The sequence below is a fragment of the Morone saxatilis genome, unplaced genomic scaffold, assembly GCF_004916995.1.
Source record: "Morone saxatilis isolate NCDOM2014 unplaced genomic scaffold, NCSU_SB_2.0 Contig20, whole genome shotgun sequence".
NCBI lineage: Eukaryota > Metazoa > Chordata > Actinopteri > Moronidae > Morone > Morone saxatilis.
The window spans coordinates 21,716,414-21,716,666 of record NW_023339763.1 but is presented as its reverse complement, the minus strand read 5'-3'; positions in this window follow the sequence as shown (position 1 = coordinate 21,716,666).

The following is a 253-nucleotide window of genomic DNA, read 5'->3' as shown; positions in this document are numbered from 1 at the left end:
GATGCCATTATCGATTCTGCTCATCAGCCCGATTCTTTATCTATTCCATTATTGATCCCTGATCAATTTTCTGTGTGGCCTACACAGGTCGTCAGTGCAACTGCTTTATTAGTGTGAACATAGTGTAAAAACAGAGAAGAAAAAGGCCTGAATGTGTCCTCAGGTGAGTAAAAGCTCCACAGTTTTTACTCACTCTGTTTAATTTGGAACCGGTTGTCAATGTTCTCAATTCCCATCCCTAAATATTTGTACA